The sequence below is a fragment of the Pristis pectinata genome, chromosome 29, assembly GCF_009764475.1.
Source record: "Pristis pectinata isolate sPriPec2 chromosome 29, sPriPec2.1.pri, whole genome shotgun sequence".
Lineage (NCBI taxonomy): Eukaryota > Metazoa > Chordata > Chondrichthyes > Rhinopristiformes > Pristidae > Pristis > Pristis pectinata.
The window spans coordinates 18,705,501-18,725,274 of record NC_067433.1 but is presented as its reverse complement, the minus strand read 5'-3'; the positions used below and the strand labels follow the sequence as shown (position 1 = coordinate 18,725,274).

Genomic DNA, 19,774 nt, shown 5'->3' with positions numbered 1-19,774 from the left:
TGCCTCAGTCATCATACTACAGAGCTCAGTAAACAAAAATGCATTTTCTGCCACTGCAGAAAGCATAATCCCTGGGATAAAACTGTTGTTGTGCATTAGAAAAGTGAAAGATGGGTATCATGTTACTGAACATAATATTTGTGTTGTTGTCCACACTTTTTTTCAGTCTTCTGTTCCAAGCAGTTCTCCAGTTGGGAAGGTTCACACACCACCTGTTCAGAGTTTGGCCCTGGCAACTTGGCAGAGCACAAGATGTTATTGGGAAAGGCATAAACTTACAGATATGAAGTGCATAATCACCCATTGTACATCCAATAAACTCCTGCATTAGTTTATCTACAGACATGAACAAGCAGTGTCTGGAAATGGTACTACAACTCATAATACAAATCGTAACAGTCATAACCTAACAAAAATTCCCTATGTGGCGACTCACCGTCTAGTCGGGCGAACCGGCTCGGCAGTCGGGTCGCGCGGCGTCGGAGCGACGAGGCCCAAGATGGCGGCGGGCCTCGTCTTTCCGAGCGACGGGGAGAACCCGCGCGCGGGAAAGTCCTGATGACGTAGGACTTACGTCATTGTCGGTTTTTTTGGGCGGGAGTTTTTCTCCCTTAAAGGGCCCGCACAAGGCGGGAAAATAAACCAGTTCTGTTTGGCAATCCTCCGAGTAGAGTCTTGTTTTATTCCGCGGTAGCAACCGCTACACCTAAATCATTTAATTTTTAATGCCACAAGACCCTTACTTTGTGAAATTAAAAACAGAAAATGCTGGGAACTCTCTGTAAGTCAGGCAGCATCTGTGGAAAGAGTTAATATTTCATGTTGAAGACCCTTACTCATCATTTTCTGGTGTTGATCATTACTATGAGAAACCTTTCAGGTAAAATCACAGGAATGTGGAGACCAATGCTGCCTTCTTAAGCTCTGTCAAAGCCTAATATCATAAAAATCATAGGATCATAGAGCAATACAGGCCCTTTGGCCCAACAAGTCCATGCTGACCACGGTGCCCACCCAGCTAGACCCAATTTCCTGTGTTTGGCCCATATCCCTCCAGGCCCCGGCCCTCCACGTACCTATCCAAGTGCTTCTTAAATGATACTATTGTACCTGCCTCACCCACTTCCTCTGGCAGCTCATTCCATATACTCACCACCCTCTGTGTGAAAATGTTGCCCCTCAGGTCCCTTTTAAATCTTTCCCCTCTCACCCTAAATTGATGCCCCCTAGTTTTGGACTCCCCTACTCCAGGGGAAAAGACTGTTACCGTCCACCTTATCTATGCCTCTCATAATTTTAAACATTTCTATAAGGTCGCCCTCATTCTCCGACATTTCAAGAAATAAAGACCTAGTCTGGCCAACCCAAACTCAGGCCCTCTAGTCTAGGTAGCATCCTCGTAAATATTTTCTGCACTCTTTCCAGTTTAACTATGTCTTTCCTATAACGAGGTGACCAAAACTGTACACAGTACCCCAAGTGCGGCCCCACCAATGACTTGTACAACTGCAATATGATGTCCAACTCCTATACTCAATGCCCTGACTGATGAAGGTCAGCATGCTAAATGCTGTTTTCCCCACCCTGTCTGCCTGTGACACCGCTTTCAATGACCTATGCACTTATACTCCTAGGTCCCTCTGTTCCATTACACTCCCTCGTGCCCTACCATTTGTAGTATAAGTTTGACTTTCCAAAATGCATCACCTCACACTTCTCTGTATAGAAATCCATTTGCCACTGCTTGGCCCTCTTCCCTAACTGATCCAGATCCCCCTGTAATCTATGACAACCTTCTTTACTATCAACAACACCTCCTAATTTCATGTCATCTGTAAAGTCACTGATCAAACCTTGTGCATTCGCACTCAAATCAGTTATATAAATAACAAATAACAAGGGTCCCAACACTGACCCCTATGGCACACAACTCATCACCAGTCTCCGTTCCGAGAAACAACCTTCAGCCGCCACCCTCTGCTTCCTACCTCTGAGCCAGTTTTGAATCCACCTAACTAGCTCTCCCTGAAGAGGAAAATGAAGACAATGAATGGAATTAGACATTTAAAAGTGATGGGTGTGTGTGTGTGTTTGGTGGGGGGTGGGGGGATATTAGTGAAGGTGTTGCCTTGCTGAGAAATTTACAACTCATTGATGTGCTCCTGCTCAGAACAAGTAATTTTTGTTTGAACCAGCCATTATTCACTATACAATCAGAGGGGTTGTTTTGCCTCCATTATCATTTAAGGATTACCAATGTTCTAATCACCCTAAGTCATAATAATTGAGTTACAAGATAATACGGGATGGTTGCAACTATGAATACTGTGACTAAAATCTAAAAACTGTGTTTAGAATGGAATAGTCATAAGAGTAATACACGATTCGTAAATTCTTACTCGTCTGGTCTTTGTGTTAATTCATCCGAACAAGAACAATTGCATTTGTGCTGGGAGATCGTGGCTGGGGTGGCTGATGGGGTCAGTAGAGCGGAAATCAGGCAGATTTCCCCTTCTAATGATTACTAGCAGAAAGTTGATAGGTCCAACACTGCATGATGACAGGATCAGGCTTGGATGTGATTCCTCCCTGATCAAATAGTGTGTGAGCACTGTGCAGAAAGAATAGACACTTCAGTAGGAATCATTGTTCATGCAGCCATGCTCTGTGGAAACCCACCAAAGGGAGGGCAGGGAAAACTTTGGAGGGAAAATGAAGACAATGAATGAAATGAGACATTTAAAAGTGAAGTGCATGCATACTTCTCAAACAAAGACAGCACTGGGCTCTAACATGTTTTGGTTGAATGGAGTTCTGTTAATCACCGTTCAGTGATAGTTTAGAATTGCACGGCAGTGGATACAGGAGTGCAAGATGGAAAACCAGCTGAAGAAATCTTGAACAAACAGAGTTTTATGTTCATAAATATATAATCTGAAGCAATAAGGAAAAATGAATTAGCTCCAGCAGTGAACAATTTTTAATATAAATTCTTTTATTGCAGTTTCTCTCATATATGAAAAGCTCTGATGTAAAGGTTTCCATTAAATGCCAAATTCCACTTGAAGCCCAAAGGGCATCGACATTTATTTCAGTAATGGGAAAATGCACACAATTCCACAGAGACCGTGTGACAAACTGACAGAGACTGATGTTATTGGGAATATATGTATATAAAGGAACAAGACAATTACATAACAGTTAATTAACAGTCAATAATGTTTTCATGAAAGCAGTATGTATAAGAGGAAAAAAGTGAGAAAAAAATAAGAATGGGAAGTAATGAAATCATTTTTCCAAAGACCATTTAGACTGTTTTTCCAACAGAGCCACTGTGCAGCACACAGATCACATGCTCAGGCTTTGCTTAGTTCCAAGTGCTGCTTTGTTATTGGACAAATTTGGAAAAGCCTAAGGCTTCACTGGTAATGTAGTTTGGAGAGTGCAAACAGGGAGAAAGTGGTCTGTGTAAACTAAACAATAATCTCTTCATCACAAACATTTGTAGAGGAGGGAAAAGTATTTGAATCTCTGATCGGAAGCACAAATTTTGCCATTATGTATTATGCCATGTTTATCAGATAATGCCTGGAGTAGAATGAGCAGGGTCCATACAGTAGGAAGTACATATTGGTCTTGGAGGGAGTGCAGTGTGGCTTTATTTGATTGTTTTTCCTGGAACTAAGCGTTAAAATACTGGGAGAGATTACACAGACAATTACATTGCCTTTCCTGTAATTGGGAAAGTTAAGCAATGATGTGATCAGTTTTCAAGATATTAAGGAGAACTGATAAGTTGGACATTGATAATTATAAGATAGGATATCTTTATTAGTCACATGTACATCGAAACACTCAGTGAAACGCATCTTTTGCGTAGAGTGTTCTGGGGGCAGCCCCGCAAGCATCGCCACGCTTCCAGCACCAACATAGCATGCCCACAACTTCCTAACCCGTACGTCTTTGGAATGTGGGAGGAAACCGGAGCACCGAGAGGAAACCCATGCAGACATAGGGAGAACGTACAAACTCCTTATAGACACTGGCCAGAATTGAACCCGGGTCGCTGGCGCTGTAATAGCATTACGCTAACCGCTACACTACCATGCCTGCCCAGTATTGATTTGTACTGATCCTGATATTAATAGAACTTTTTTAACCTAAGGGATAGGGGCAAAGGTGGGTATATGGAGGAAAGTTTGTGATAAACCTCAAGGGCCTCAGGGGGCTTACCCCTGTTATTCAGTATCCATTGAGATAGTTTACTTAGTCATCGAGTGGTGCAGCATGGAAACAGGCCCTTTGGCCCACCAGGCCCATGCTGACGGTTATGTCCATCTATATGATTCCTACTTGCCTGCATTAGGTTAGTATCCTTTATCCTTGTCTATTTAAGTGAATATCTAAATACCTCTTAAACATTGTGATTGTATCTGCCTCCACCACCTCCTCTGTCAGGTCATTCCAGATCGCAACCACTCTCTGTGTGAACAACTTACCCTTAGATTCCCTTTAAAACTCCTTGCTCTCACCTTAAGTCTATTCCCTCTTGTTTTTGATACCCCTACTATGGGGAAAAGATTCTGACTATCTACCCTATCAATTCTTCTCATAATCTCATACACTTCTATCAAATTACTCCTCAGCTTCCTTCGCCCCAGGGAAAACAAGCCCAATCTCTTCCCATAACTAAGTCCTCCAATCCAGGCAACATCCTGGTGAATCTCCTCCACATCCTGTCCAGCACAATCACATCCTTCCTATAGTGTGGTGACTAGAACTGCACATAGTACTCCAAGTGCAGCCTAACCAGTACCTTGTAGTGTTGCAACATGACCTCCCAACATCTATATTCAACATACTGTTGATAGGCAACCGTTGCCATATGCCCTCACCACCACCCTATCTACCTGTGCTGCCACTTCCAGGAAAGTATGGACTTGTACTCCCTGTTCATCAACTTTCCTTAGGCCTCTACCATATACTGTACATGTCCTACCCCTATTTGATTCCCAAAATAGATCACCTCTCACTTGTCTGGATTAAATTCTATCTGCCAATGCCCCACCCAACTTTCTAGCTGATCTATATCTTGCTGTAGCCTTAGACAACCTTCTTCACTATCCATGACGCCACCAACTTTCATGTCATCTACAAACCTAGCAATCATACCTCCTACATTCACATCCAAGTTGCTAATATGTGTGACAATATATGTGTCCTACACTGATCCTTGCAGTACTCCACTAGTTCCAATCAGACCAACACCACTACCCTCTGTCTCCCATCACCAAGCTAATTTTGGATTCAATTTGCCAGCTTGCTTTGGATCCCACATGCATTAACCATTGAGGGCAGCCTGCCACATGGGCCCACATCAAAAGTGTAACTAAAGTCCATTGAAACAGCAACTACTGCCTTGCCTTCATCAATCTCCTTAACTACCTCCTCAAAAAAAAACTCAGTCAAATTACTTGTACTGATGTTCATGGAACTGAACCATAAGAGCATGACTGGGAGCAGAAATTGGCCACTTGACCCCTTGAGCCTACTCCACTATTCATTAAACTCAAAACTAAATAAGCCTTTGACTTCCTCTCCACTTTCCTCTCTAATCCCCAAAACCTTCAGGTGTCCAGAAATCTGTCCACCCCAGCCCTAAATAGATCTCACTGATGGTGTTGTCTTTCTGCTTGAGATGTTTGAAGATATATTCCTTGCACTGGAGAAAATGCAGAGTATTGCTCACCCAATCAGCCTGGTCATAAACAGGGCTAATTCCACAGTACAGACCACCAATGAGCAATCAGATGACTAGATAGAGTCATAGAGCTAGATAGTACTGAAACAGGCCCTTTGGCCCAACTTGTCCATGCCAACCAAGGTGCCTACCTGAGCTAGTCCCATTTGCCTGAATTTGGCCCATATCCCTCAAAGCCTTTCCTATCCATGTACCTGTCCAAATGTCTTTTAAATGTTGTAATCATACCTGCCTCTACCACTTCCTCTGGCAGCCCATTCCATACACCCACCACCCTCTGCATGGAAAACATGCCCCTCAGGTCCCCTTTAAATCTTTTCCCCTCTCACCTTAAACCTATGCCCTCTTGTTTTAGGCTCCCCTACCCTGGGAAAAAGAGTGTGACTATCTACCCTATGAAACCTTTATAAGGTCACCCCCTCAGCCTCCTCCTCCAGGGAAAACAGTACCAACCTATCCAGTCTCTCCTGATAGCTCAAGCCCTCCAGAGTCAGCAACATCCTTGTGAATCTTTTCTGCACCCTCTCCAAGTTTGATTACATCCTTCCTGTCGGGTGGCGACCAGAGCTGCACACAATGGGAATACAAATAACAGGCAGCAACAGAGTGGCGTTGGTTTGGAAAGCAGCACCTCTCTCAGTATTGCATTTGTATTCTTTGTCTAGATTCTGTTCTTGTGTTTGTAGTGGCTTTCAAACCAATAACAACATTCAACTGAGCTGCACAAAAGAGAGCCTCATGCTGGTTAAGAGCAATAAATGGAATATTACATTCTGCACCGCACCAATATTTAGAATTAAAAATTTAACAATCTTATTCAGTTTTCACAATTTGCATTTTATTAAATTCTGTCACCATGTCGATATTGTAAATGAGGTTGAACCCTATTTATTTCATTGTTAAAACCTTTTGATGCTCATTATCGTTTAAAGTAATTCTTTCTCCACATAAAAATCAGTATGGAAGGTTGCACTGAGGACAGGAGACATAAATTAACTTCCAGCCCTAAGGGCATACACATTGAAGAACGGAGATTGTGGGGATGAGTTGTGAGCAATCATTTTGTCACTGCTGTTGGAAAATTGAAAATTGATTTTTATTTGTTAAAAAAGGCAAATAAATCAGTCGAAATCATGAAAAATATGTCATAGAGTCATAGAACCACAGAGTCACATAGCATGGAGAAAGGCCCTTCGGTCCACTGTCTCTGTGTTGGCCATTAAGTATTAATCCCATTTTCCAGCATTTGGTCCATAGCCTTCTGTGCCATGGAGTTTCAAGTGCTCATCTGAATACATCTTACGTGTGCTGAGAGTACCTGCCTCCACCAACCCCTCAGGCAGGATGTCCCAGATTTCCCAACCTCTGGGTGAAACAAAATCGTCCTCAAATCCCCTGTACATCTCCTACCCCTTACCTTAAACATATGTCCTCTGGTTATAGATACCTCTGCTAAGCCATTTATGTCCCTCATAATTTTGTATACCACTATTAGGTCCCCCCCTCAGCCTTCTCCACTCCAAAGGGAACAAACCCAGCCAACCAGTCTCTCCTCATAGCTAAAATGTTCCAACCCATACGACATCCAAGTGAATCTCCCCTGAACCCTCTCCATTGCAATCACATCCTTTCTATGGTGTGGCAACTAGAATTGCACACAATACTCTAGCTGTGGCCTAAAGTTTAACATGATTGTACCGTAACCTCCCTGCTTTTTCATTCCATGCCACGGTTAATGCAGGGAAATATCTCATATGCCATCTTTGCCACCTTTTCTACCTGTGCTGCTGTCTTCAGGGATTCCTGGACATGTACACCAAGGCCCCTCTGTTCCTCACTTTTTCCTAGGGTGCTTTGCATTTTGTGTATCCTTGGCTTATTAGTCCTGCCAAATGCATCACCTCGGGATTAAATCCTGTCAGCCACCTGCTCACCTTATCAACTATTAATTAAGATTAATGTAGGATTGGTGTAAGTGGTCGGTGCAGACTCAGTGGGCCAAAGGACCTGTTTCCCTGCTGTATCTCTCTATGACTCTGTGTTCAATATCATTCCGTGGCTGATAACTACCCTCCTCACTATTAATAATAGCACTAATTTTTGTGTCATCTGCAAACTTACTAATCATACCTCGTCATTCACATGAGACACGGTAGTGTAGCAGTTAGCGTAACGCTATTACAGTGCCAGCGACCCGGGTTCAATTCCAGCCGCTATCTGTAAGGAGTTTGTATGTTCTCCGTGTTTGCATGGGTTTCCTCCGGGTGCTCTGGTTTCCTCCCACATTCCAAAGACATACGGGTTAGGAGCTGTTGGCATGCTATGTTGGCACAGGAAGAGTGGTGACCCTTGTGGGCTGCCCCCAGCGTGTTCTCAGTAACGCAAAAAGATGCGTTTCACTGTGTGATTTGATGTACGTGTGACTAATAAATAAATATCTCATCTTTTCTTATTGTTAATATATAGGCAGTCCCCGGCAACAAATGGGTTCCGTTTTTACAGACGTCCATAAGTCAATTTTGTCCATAAGTCAGAAAACACACGAAAATCACTCGATATGGTAACCATACCTCAATGGTATTATAATGAATGATACTAAAAGCACATGAGACTGATAAGAAGGAGCAATTACTAACAGTGGAGAGAGAGAGAGGGAACTAGTTTTGCCATTCAAAGGAACGAACATATGTACGTACATACGTTAAAGATGTGCTGGCCCTGGAGAGGGACAAGAAGAGGTTCACAAGAAAGCTCCTGAGAATGAAAGGCTTAACCTGTGAGGAGTGTTTGATGTCTCTGGGCCCATACTCGATAGAGTTCAGAAGAATGAGGGGAGATCTCATTGAAACCTACTGGATACTGAAAGGCCTGGATAGAGTGGACGTGGAGAGGATGTTTCCATCAGTAGGAGAGTCCAGGATCTGAGGGCACAGCCTCAGAATAAAGGGATGACCCTTTAATACTGAGGTGAGGAGGGATTTCATCAGCCAAAGGGTGCTGAATCTGTGGAATTTGTTGCCACTGAGGGCTGTGGATATCAAGTCATTGGGTGTATTTTAAGGCAGAGATTGATAGGTCTTGATTGTTAAAGGGGTTAAGGGTTACAGGGAGAAGGCAGAAGAATGGTGTTGAAAAAAAAATCAGCCATGGTTGAATGGCGGAGCAGACTTGTTGGGCCAAATGGCCTAATTCTGCTCCTGTATCTTATGGTCGGACTTCTGGATTTAATAATATTATGGGAGCTCGCTCGTATGTAGGGGTGTTTATAAGTCGTACATTTGTTACGCAGGAACGGCCTGTATACAACAAGTGGCAAGGGTCCCAACACCGATCCCTGCGATACACCACTGCTCACAGTCTTCCAATTGCAAAAACAACTCTCAACCTTCACCCTCTGCCTCTTAATATCAAGCGAGTTTTGGATTTAATTTGTCTAATTGTCCTGGATTCCATGGACTCTTTCTACCTTTCCAATGAGTCTCCCACATGGGGAGATGTCAAAAGCCTGAGTGAAGTTCATGTAGACCACTTGGTGAACTCTTGGAAAAATTCAATTAGTCGGATAGCATCTACACTTTATTAAGCCATGCTGAACAATCCCTGCCTCTCCAGGTGCAGATACATTTAAAAGATACTACATTCACTGTCATCCAATCATTTGGCACCTTTTGAGAGAAGGCTTGAAAATTTCCAGCAGAGCCCCAGCAATCTCTTCCCTTGTCTCCTGTATCAGCCTGGGATACATGTCAACAGGCCCTGGAGATTTCCATATTTCCTTATGACGATAGGAGGCCATCAGCCCATTGAGTCTATGCCAGCTCACAGATCAATCCCATTCCCCCACTAAATTTCCCTGTAACTTATTCTCCCCACATTCCCATCAATTCTACCACCCATCTTGACTAGGACGAGCTTACAGCCAATTAACCTACCAACCTGCACATCTTTGGGATGTGAGAAGAAACCAGAGCACCCAAAGGAAACCCACACAGTTAGAGGGAGAACGTGCAAACTCCCCAAGGACAGCACCAGAGGGTAGGATGGAGCCCACGTCACTGGAGCTGTGATGCAGTAGCTGTACAAGCTGCCCCACTGCACTGCCTATAAGCCTGCAAAGACATAGCTCCTCCCTCTTGGTGCTGATTGGACCTGGAATTCTGGTGTCCCCCAATTGGAATTCTCTGGCTGCAAAGTGATTAATGACCTCACCTATGTCTTTTGGCTCAACACAAGGATTCCTGCTTTGGCCCCGATGGCACCTTTGAGGTTTTCCTTAATCTTAATCTTGGAAATAGGTTTACTATTGTCACTTGTACCGAGGTACAGTGAAAAACTTGTCTTGCATACCGTCATACAGATCAATTCATTACGCAGTGTATTGAGGTAGTAGTACAGGGTAAAACAATAACAGAATACAGAATAAAGTGTAGTGCAGGTAGACAATAAGGTGCAAGGTCATAACGAGGTAGACTGAGGTCAAGAGTCTATCTTATCGTACTAGGGCACCGTTCAATAGTCTTATAACGGCAGGGTAGAAGCTGACCTTGAGCCTGGTGGTACGTGCTTTCAGGCTTTTGTATCTTCTGCTCCATGGGAGGGGGGAGAAGAGAGAGTGTCCAGGGTGGGTGGGGTCTTTAATTATGCTGGATCCTTTACTAAGGCAACGAGAAGTACAGACAGAGTCCATGGAGGGGAGGCTAATTTCCATGATGTGCTGAGCTGTGTCCACAACTCTCTGTAGTTTCTTATGGTCATGGGCAGATCAGCTGCCATATCAAGCTATGATGCATCCAGATAGGATGCTTTCTATGGTGCATCGATAAATATTGGTGAGGGTCAAAGGGGACATCCCAAATTTCTAATTTTGGTACAGGAGCCTGAAGACCCACACTCAACAATTCAGAAACAGCTTCTTCCCCTCCACCGTCAGATTTCTGAACAGTCCATGAACACTACCTCATTATCCCCCTTTTCTTTTGCATTATTTATTTATTTTTGTGGTTTATTGTCATTTTATCTCTTTGCACTCTACTGCTGCCGCAAAACAAGAAATTTCACCTCATCTAAGTCAGTAATAATAAATCTGATTCAGATTCTGATTCAAGTGTTATTTCATGCCCCCTCTTCACCCTCCTAATTACTTTTTTTAAGTAACCCCCCCCCCTGCACATTGTGTACTCTTGTGGGCCTCTCCTGTTTTCTAAATCCATCGTTAGTGACATGATTTTATCCATCCTCAATATCAGAAGTGTCTGTCAACTCCCCTCACCGGGGAGAGTTCTCCCGCTATTTCCTTGGACGCTTGCTCCTCCCCCCTTGTGCAGGTGAGCCACCCATGTGATTAAAAAATGGGGATGAAACAATTTTCTCAGGGGTGTGTGTGTGTGGGGGTGTGCGTTTGTGTATGTGGGGGTGAGTGTTTGTGTGTGTGTGTGTATTAATTTAGGATTCAGAGGATAGAATGTCTGGGGACATAAGGAATAGAAGCCAGATGAGGTCACACAGCTCATCAAATCTGCTCTGCCCTTCAATGGGTGAAGCCATACCATGTTCCCTGTTCCATATCCCTTGAGTCCCCCTCATTTCAGTGTAAATGACTGACCCTTTATGCTGAGACCATGCCCATTTATTCTTAAATAACCAATGAAATTAGTCCAACTGCTAGTTGATTAAGGCTTTGGTTTATTCAACTAAGATACAAATTCCAGACGGCTACCTAGGTGAACGATTGCTTTGAAGCTATGAGTCTCATAGACATCCCAAGAAGATAAAACCATCCGATCATACATTTTTCACAGGGTGCAATTTCCCACTGAAATAGACTTGCTTTCGATATTAACTAATAATACATCTCTCTATGTCCAAACTCTTACTGAAACACAGAAGATTCTGAGAGGGCTTGACTGGATGTTTGCACGCAGGATGTTCTCTCTCCTGGGGGAACCTAGAATGAGGTGGGACAGTTTCATAATAAAGGGTCTCCTATTTAAGATGAAGGTGTAGGAAATTTTCTCCTCTCAAAGGATTGGAAATCTTTGGAATTCTTCACCTCAAAATACTCTGGAGGCTGAAGTGCTAAATATATCCAAGGCTGGGATGGATTGATTTCACACTATGGGAGAATAAAGGGCTATAGGGAATAGACAGGAAAGTGCAATTGAGGCCAAGAACAGATCAGCTAGAATCTTATTGACTGGTGAAGCAGACTGAAGGGATTGGTCCTATTTCTTACAATCTTGCGTTCACACCTTCTGATATAATATGTGTGTATTCTTGGATGGTGTTTCTTGGATGATATTACAAAAGGAAAAGGAGGTGCTTTGACTCATGGCAGACAGACTGACTGATTTATTCTTCCAATATTTTGTCCTTTTTGTTACAGCTAAATGTGGATTGTCATACTTAATCAGAACTCCATTTATCTTTGGGCGAATCACCAGTTCTTCTGAGCAATTAGGGGACTTTCTTCCAGCCAGCATCTTTCCATAATGAAAGGGCTACAATCCTGGTGCATCATTCTGTTACAGCATCTTTTAGCTGTTTCTGCTAACCATCCGTAGCTTCTATTTTTACCTTTAACCATTACTATTAACCCATCAACTCAACCACTGAGTTTGAGTTGCAATACACAGACAACACTTGTGTTTATGCAGTTTTGGAGGCCAAACTCAAAGCCACCATCAACTCATTCAATGAAGTATAGGAAAGGATGGACGTTCCACTCAATATCTGCAAGACGAAGGTCCTCTGCCAACCTGTCCGAGCTGCTCCACATTGCTCTCCAACAATAAATGTTCAGGATGAAACCCTGGAAAATGTGGACCACTTCCCACATCTTAAGAGCCACCTCTCAGCAAAGGCAGATACCACTGATGAAACTTACTATCGTCTTCAAGGCACCAGCATGCCTTTGGATGATTGAGGAAAAGGGTGTTTGAGTTTTACTTGGCACAAAGCTCACAAATGACCAGACAACAGTGATTCCTGCCTCCTATGCCTCTAAGACCTCTTTCACATCCCCTTCCCAGTGGAGCTGTCACGTTCTTTGACTCTTAATTCTACCTCTCTTGATTATCCCTTTATCATCACTTTAGCATTTCTTTTTACATTACCTCAGATTACTTTGCATCATTCCATTGTTTTCTGCTCATAAGTGTATTTATTATTGTATTTATTATTACCATGTGTACTGTTTACTCTGTGAGCTTCATGCAAGCAAGGAATTTCATTGTACCCTGGTGTATATGACAACAAGCTAATCTGAATCTGAAGCAACACACAAGATGCTTCTGGCAGCAGGGTCAGGCAGCATCTGTCGACAAGTCTGACCTGCTGAGTTCCTCCAGCATCTGTATTGCTCCAGGTTCCAGCATCTGCAGTCTCCTGTGTCTCTAATCTGAATCTGAATTACCAACAACAGGCACCTTACGGCACTGAAAAGATACCATCAACACTGTCTTAGAAAGATCCTCCAAATCCATCAGAAGCTTAAGTGAACCAATGTCAGTGTTGTTTCCCAAGCCAACCCCAGTCTTGAGACCTTGGTTACAACCAGTTAGCCACCTTGGGCAGGCCATGACATTCACATGCCCAGCATTGGACACCTACATTGGCACTCTTTTTTGCAAGGAAGCTTTGAGAAAATCCTTTTTTCTCTGTCCTCCTGGAAATCTCTTGCTATGACAGAATTCAGAGTTTCAGGTGTCTGATGTCAGCCATATGGAGACTTGATGCTGGGTAAGTTAGCCTGAGAGAGGGTGCTGACATGCCTTGTCAATCCTGTCAATGAATTTGGAGGATTTTGGAGATGGAATGTTGGCGGTACTGCTCCAGGGCTTTGAATGGCTACTGTAGATTGTCACTGAAGCACACGAGGTCGGAGATTATTGCTGCTTGGTAGACTATGATTTTAGTGATGGTTTGAGGTTTTGGACTTGGAACATCTCTTTTCCTCAGTTAGCACAGCGTGCCATTCTAAATTTCATCATCATTGTCTGTCTTTCCTTACAGGTAGTTCCAGAATTCCGACAGTGATCTACGTTTTACAAGGTCATGTTGTGGATTCTCATTGTCTGGGTGTGGTGTTGTATAACAGCAGTAGAGGACACAGGAGACTGCATACTCTGGACTTTGGAGCAACAAACAATCTGCTGGAGGAACTCAGCAGGTTGAACAGCATCTATGGGAGGAAAGGAACTGTCGATGTTTCAGGTTGAAACCCTGTATCAGGAGCAGTAGAGGACCTTTGTCTTCCAGGTATTTCGTGTAAGGTCCATTGTACACTTCAGTCAAGGAGACTGTGGTGTTTGATCTCCAAACGCAAGCTTCATAGGCATCTCAGAATCAATGGTATTTGCAGAGATCTTGTTTCTGGAGTTAAGGTGACAAAGGTTAAACAGGTTCCCATTTGTCCTGTAGATTAACTCCACTCCAATGAAAGGTTCATTGGAGGAGAGGTGCAGTGAGGAGGATTGAGAAAAGGGTCTGTGTGCTGACACAACCTTGGCTCCAATGTGATTTAATAAGCTGAAACTATGCTGCAGTTGTGCAAAATGTTGGTATTGGTATTGGTGTATTATTGTCACTTGTACCGAGGTACAGTGAAAAACCTGTCTTGCTACCATTCATACAGATCAATTCATTACACAGTGCACTGAGGTAGTACAGGGTAAAAACAATAACAGGATACAGAGTAAAGTGTCACAGCTACAGGGAACTGCATTGCAGGTAGACAATAAGGTGCAAGGTCACAACAAGGTAGATTGTGAGGTCAAGAGTCCATCTCATTGTATAAGGGAACTGTTCAATAGTCTTATAACAGCGGGATAGAAGCTGTCCTTGAGCCTGGTGGTATATACCCTCAGGCTCCTGTATCTTCTGCCTGATGGGAGAAGGGAGAAGAGAGAATGACCCGGTGGGTGGGGTCTCTGCTTCACCAAGGTAGTGAGAGGTCATGAGACAGAGTTCATGGAGGGAAGGCTGGTGTCCGTGATGTGCTGGGCTGTGTCCACAACTCTCTGCAGTTTCTTGCGGTCCCGGGCAGAGCAGTTGCCATACCAAGCCGTGATGCATCCAGATAGGATGCTTTCCATGCTTTCTCCAAGTGAGACAACACTTGGAGTATTGTGTAAAGTTCTGGTTGATCTCTTATAGGAAAAACACCATTAAACAGGAAAGAATGCAGAAAAGAATTACAAGGATGCTGCCAGGACTCAAGGGCCTGAGATATAGGGAGAGGTTGGGCAGGCTAGGACTTTAATCTTTGGGGTCGAGGAGACTGAAGTGGACTCTTGAACTTGAGATGGATTGAGATATACGATAAGGTATATGATTATACAAGGTAACAATCTACCTTGTTATGACCTTGCACCTTATTGTCTACCTGCACTGCACTTTCTCTGTAGCTGTTACACTTTATTCTGCATTGTGTTATTGCTTTACCTTGTACTACCTCAATGCACTGTGTAATGAATTGATCTGTATGAATGGTATGCAAGACAAGTTCCAATTGAGGGCTGACCTTATAGAGATGTATGAAATCATAAGGGTCATAGATAGAGTAAATGCTTGTAGTCTTTTTCCCAGGGAAGGGGAACAAAAAACTTGAAAGCATAGGTTTAAGGAGTCAGGTGAAAAATTTTAAAGGTACATGAGGGGCAACTTCTTCATGCAGAGGGTGGTGCATGTATGGAATGAGCTGCCAGAGGAAGTGGTTGAGGTAGGTAAAATTACAACATTTAAAAGACATTTGGATAAGTACATGGCCAGAAGTGGTTTAGAGCAGAGGTTTTCGACCTGTGGTCCGCGGACCCCTGGGGGTCCATGGCGGGTTGCCGGGGGTCCGTGAGCAAGCCAAGAAAAAAATGGAAAAGCGAGCTGTTACAAAAGACGTAGCTTACTTGCTTGCTCCAGTTTTCCACTATTCAGAAAATTGGCCATATCTATTCTATCTGTTATAGGCGACAATCTTAGAGACTTAGACGGTGTTCTGTTCTGGTAAGCTGTCACTCAATATTCGATTTGTGTAGTCAGTAGTGTTCACTACTCACTACTATTCTGTTGTGCACTGTAGTGTTAGCGAGACTGAGTGACGTTGTTGGTGTGCCTTAATAATATTGCTTACTTACTGTGCATTTACGCCACAGTGACGTCACGACGTCACTGTTAAATGGAAAGTGCACAAGCGTGTAAATTTTAGATTAGTTTTGATAATTTTGTTTATCAGTAATAGTAATTAAACTGTCCAGCGTGTATTGCTGAGTATGGAGAAATTTCTGAAGAGAAAAGCTGACCAGAAACCCAGAAGATTCTGATGACGAAGGGGATAAGGGTGACCGAAAGAGAAAACAACACAAGTACGATCCATAATACATTTCATATGGCTTCATCGCAGTGGGGACAAATGCGGACCAACCTCTCTGTGTTGTGTGTTTGTAAACACTGTCCAACGATGCAATGAAACCAGCGAAATTGAAGCGCCATTTAACAACAGTGCATCCAGATATTGCCAGTAAGCCAAAGGAATATTTTGAGTGGCAAAAGGAGCTGTACCTCAAGCAGAAAGGCAAAATGACAGCCTGCGCCACTGTAAATGAGAAGGCTCTTCGCACATCATATTTGGTAACATTACGAATAGCACGTTCCAGAAAGCCTCACACAATTGGAGAAGAGCTTATACTGCCTGCAGCAGTAGATATGTGCGAAGTTGTACTGGGAAAAGAATCCAGTCAAAAACTGTAAGCCATTCCACTGTCTGATAACACAGTAAGCAGGAGAATTGGCGATATGGCAGAAGGCATACAGAGCCAACTGATAGCACGTCTTCAGCAAGTCAGATTTGCGATTCAGCTCGATGAAAGTACTGATGTTGCCAGTGCTGTGCAGTTGTTGGTTTATATTCGATATTGCTGGGAAGGAGAGGCAAGGTGCTCCCAGGGCATACAACCGGTGAAGAACTTTTCCGTGTGCTTGACACTTTTTTTGTACAATCGGCATTGGTGTGGACACAGCGTATTGGAGTATGCACGGATGGTGCCGCAATGACAGGACGGAAGTCGGGTTTAGTCGCACGAGTGAAAGAAGTAGCTCCACATGTAGCAGCAACCCACTGTGAGGCTTTGGCTGCAAAGGATATGGATGAAAATCTTGCGGATGTGTTTTCCACATGCATTAAAATTGTTAACTTCATCAAAGCCAGGCTGCTCAATCATCGTTTGTTTGAAAACATATGCTGTGAAATGGAAGCCGAGCATAAGCATTTGTTGCTACATACAGAAGTCAGATGGCTGTGTCGAGGCCGCGTTGTGCAGCGTGTTTATGAATTGCAAGATGAACTGCTCATTTTTCTAAATGAGCATGACAGATCATTGGCACAGTTCTTGACAGATGAGACGTGGGTTGCCAGATTAGCTTATCTTGCAGATATTTTCAACATTTTTAAATCTATCACTGCAAGGACCTGGCTCAAATATTCTGAAAGCACATGACAAAATCAATGCCTTCCAGAAAACATTCTGTATCTGGAAGGGAAGATGCGAGCAAGGCGTTTATAATATGTTTCCGTTGCTGGCTGACTTTCTGACAATGAACAAGACTAGGACAGAGGCCATTACGAGCACTGTTTTGAACCATATTCAACAGCTGTCAAATTATTTCCATGAGTATTTCAGCAATGATGACATGAGCATGTTTGATTGGATTCGAAATCCACTTGAATGCATGCTTACTGATTTAACTGGACGTGAACAAGAAGAATTGGCTGAACTGTCATCTGACAGGACTTTGCGCTTGCAGTTCAACCGAATGTCGCTGTTGTCGTTTTGGATAGCATGTTCCCAGGAGTATCCACTGTTGTCTGGCAAAGCCGTCAATGTTCTGTTACCATTTGCAACCACTTACTTGTGTGAAATAGCATTTTCTGCAGTCACTGCCATGAAAACCAAATACAGATCAAGATTGAATATTGAGGATGACATACGCGTATGTTTGTCGCACATACCACTGTTACAGACTCGGTGAATGTCCCTTTAAGATAGAGTTAGTATAGTAGTGTGTGTGTGTGTGTGTGTGTGTGTGTGTGTGTGTGTGTGTGTGTGTGTGTGTGTGTGTGTGTGTGTGGCGAGCTTACGTCAACTAAAGATAAAGGACGTAATGACATTGTTGAAGAAGTCAGTCAGAGAAGAGAGAGAGAGAAAAGGGAGAGAGACACCAGCCTGCTAGTTTCTCTATCAATGGATGAGAAACAATAACTGTGTCTGTTACTACAATCCATGTATGGAAATTGGAAGTAATCCGGTGGAGTTCACTTTGTCGTTAACCTGTAGAGGGAAACAGGTATTTGTGTGGACGGCCACGATTCGGATGCTTTTCGGGGTGAGGAAGTCACTACCGTAAACACTGAGGTGTCGTTTGGGTTCCATCGTGGAACATTTGGATGGCATAATTACTCTCTCTATGTTCTCTACATCTACGTTTTATCTTCAGACAACAGTGGTTGTTGAAGAAGCCTTTGCTCACGTTTCACCTTACGGCTTGCAGAACTGAACTTCAAAAACTATTCCTGGACTTGGAGTTTGGGACTTTGCCACACACACACACGAAGAGTTTAGTTTTGGGGTTAATGTTCAAGGTTTAACATTTTTACTTCTAACATTCTAACATTTTTACTTTTATTTTTCTTATTGTCATAAATAGTTATTAATAAAGTAGTTTTTAACACTGAATCATGATTCAGTGTGTTTCTTTTGTTGCTGGTTCGTGACACCACCACGTTTGGACAAACTCTGCAGTGCAAAACAGGCACAACCTTGACATTGAACTGAACACTGAAAGACACCGCTGGTTATTATCGGTGATTGAAATAGTCACTATTTCAATAGGGCCTATGTGCAGTAATTTAAGTGTTGTATGCATGAATTATCAATTGTTTGATTTTGTGGGCTTTGGGGGTCCATCATCTAACAAGGACATGTTCTGGGGGGGCCACAGCATGAAAAAGGTTGAAAACCACTGGTTGAGAGGGATATGAGCCAAATGCGGGCAAATGGGATTAGTGTGGTGGGTACCATGGTCGGCATGAATGAGTTGGGCCAAAGGGGCTGTTTCTATGCCGCATTACTCTATAATTCTAAATCATGAGGTAAAGCGGCGTACGGTGGACGCCATCTCCCTGGCCCTAGACTTATCTCCGGAGCATATGGACAGTGATCACCTACTTTAGACTATTGTTTATTGACTACAGCTCCGCCTTCAACACTATAATTCCAAGCAAACTCATCACCAAACTCCGAGACCTGGGACAAAACACCTCCCTCTGCAACTGGATCCTTGACTTCCTGACCAACAGATCGCAATCAATAAGGATAGGCAGCAACAGCTCCGGCACAATTATTCTCAACACTGGTCCTCAGCCCTCTACTCTACTCCTTATACACTCACCACTGCATGGCCAGATTCTGCTCTGACTCCATCTACAAGTTTACAGATGATACCACCATAGTGGGCCGTATCTCGAATAATGATGAGTCAGAGTACAGGAAGGAGATAGAGAGCCTAGTGACAGGGTGTCATGACAACAACCTTTCCCTCAATGTCAGCAAAACAAAAGAACTGGTCATTGACTTCAGGAAGCGGGGGCGGTGTACATGCACCTGTCTACATCAATGGTGCTGAGGTCAAGAGGGTTGAGAGCTTCAAGTGTCCAGGAGTGAACATCACCAATAGCCTGTCCTGGTCCAACCATGTAGACGCCACGGCGAAGAAAGCTCACCAGTGCCTCTACCTCCTCAGGAGGCTAAAGAAATTTGGCATGTCCCCGTCGACCCTCATCAATTTTTATCGATACACCATAAAAAGCATCCTATCCGGGATGCATCATAGCTTGGTACGGCAACTGCTCTGTCCGTGACCGCAAGAAACTGCAGAGAGTTGTGGACACAGCTCAGCACATCACAGAAGCCAGCCTCCCCTTAACGGACTCTGTCTATACTTCTCGGTAAAAAGGCTAACATAATC

The 19,774-nt window shown here is 43.4% G+C and overlaps 1 protein-coding gene across 1 annotated transcript in view; it reads left to right on the top strand.

Moving 5' to 3' along the window:
• Nucleotides 1–19,774, top strand: part of letm2 (leucine zipper-EF-hand containing transmembrane protein 2) — a 56,991-nt gene that overhangs the window by 3,689 nt on the left and 33,528 nt on the right. Inside the window, exon 3 of the mRNA XM_052041195.1 lies at nt 13,772–13,810. The gene's annotated coding sequence lies outside the window, so the exon portion shown is untranslated. The remainder of the gene's footprint in view (nt 1–13,771; nt 13,811–19,774) is intronic.